Source organism: Schistocerca americana, chromosome 7 (assembly GCF_021461395.2).
Source record: "Schistocerca americana isolate TAMUIC-IGC-003095 chromosome 7, iqSchAmer2.1, whole genome shotgun sequence".
Classification (NCBI taxonomy): Eukaryota; Metazoa; Arthropoda; class Insecta; order Orthoptera; family Acrididae; genus Schistocerca; species Schistocerca americana.
The window spans coordinates 209,503,530-209,505,378 of record NC_060125.1 but is presented as its reverse complement, the minus strand read 5'-3'; positions in this window follow the sequence as shown (position 1 = coordinate 209,505,378).

Below are 1,849 nucleotides of genomic sequence, written 5' to 3'. Positions count from 1 at the left end.
TACAATGCTTAAAGCACTTATGTTTGGACATCCTTATTTATTTACACCTTGGTTTCTTTAGATCGTTCAATCTGTCAGTACATTCGAAAAAGAATTGGATGATTTCCTTTCCACCCCTTGTCAAATTTGAACTAGTGTTCGATCCCTAACGACTAATAGGGACGTTAAATCCTAAACTTCTTTCATTTCTTCTTGCCATTGGCCCAGAAGCGAAATATTTCCCTTAAACTTCACCGTGTTTCCTGACATAGCAATGATTTCCAACAGATCAAATTACTCTGACAGTTTATTATGTAAAGGATAGTTTCTACCCACCACATAGCGGAGATGCTGAGTCACAGACAGGCACAACAAAAAGACTGTCAGGAAATGAGCTTTCGGTCAACCTTAGTCGGAGACAGCACATACTCACACACACAAACTCACGCAAATACGCTGTTAGTCTTTCTGTTGTGTCTATCTGCGACTCAGCATCTCCGCTATACACTGTCAGTTTCGTTTTTAAGATTTAGAACAAACAAAATCGCCCAAACGTCATCACACTTCAAGGTTTACATTACAGCTACTTATTGTAATTTATAGGCCGAGCTAAAACCGAAGTACTTTTCTGGATGTCAAAATTCACTACAGAACGCGTGGAGGCTATATAACATCGGAAGAAAACCGAAGCTAGTTATCGAGCGAACGATCTACCGCCTCCGTCAATCATCTTACCAAAACTAATTTTACTCTGGTATATTCACCAACACTATTAGCAACTGTCACTTTGAGATGACAGCATTTCCGGTTATGTAATGTGCCATTCCACCACCGTGAAAAAATCTGACGTCAATTCTTCTGCGAAAAATACATTGGAGAGCTACGAAAGTGAAATGCACATTCCTTAATCCAGAGCGAAACCACAAAATGAAAATATCCATTTTCTGATTTAAAAGTCAATGATGCTGACACTAGCGTCAGCGAAATGAAGATGCAATAGGAGCTACTTTGTTGTTGCTTTTTCTGTACGTTGTCACTAGTGTACTAGAACTGAAACAGAAATGTCATGATCTATATTTGATGCTAATGGCAATTAATATTAATGGCCGCGTGAGGAGTTAAGCGCAAAAGTAAGAGCTGTTGACCCCTTGAGGAACAATAGTGGAAAGCCGTCTCAATGAAATCCATAAGTCGATTGCTGTGTTATTTGCTGTCCCAGGCGCCACATATTTTGGGCGAAAATTTGATAAATACCGACTAATTAAACTGATGCAAAATATTATGTCACAGCGCGAGCGAGTAGTCTCAGTGGTGAGACACTCGACTGGTATCCGTGACGGCGGAGGTTCAAATCCCCTTTTAGTCATATAGATTTAGACTGACCGTGATTTCTCTGAGTCGTTCAAGGCGAATACCGGGAATTCCTTGACAAGACACAGCTGATTTCCTCCGTGGATTCTACTTACTATATGACCATAATTCAATTTTACGATTACATCAGAACTGCGTGATTCGGTAAAAATTCTCTGTTGTCATATGTAGCTCTCTTTACTGTAATTCCGTATGGTACCTTAGGTTGCCCGCAATGAAAATTTTTTTGCACACGTGTTGTGGGTGCACGCTACACATTCAGAAGCATAGTTACGTTAGAAGTATGTACTTTCTAGCAAGAGATACTATCGCTGGCCCAGATCATTTGGAATTTGTCGAAAGAGACGTCTAACAGTGTATTCCTGCCTCTTCAGATACGCAAGTTTCAGATTTCATCTGTTGTTCACTCCTTTACCTTTTACTCTAAATAGCTGTTACGTAACTTTAGTTATGGTATCGCTACAGCAATTTCTCAACCTGTTCTTCCGTTTTTGCAGAA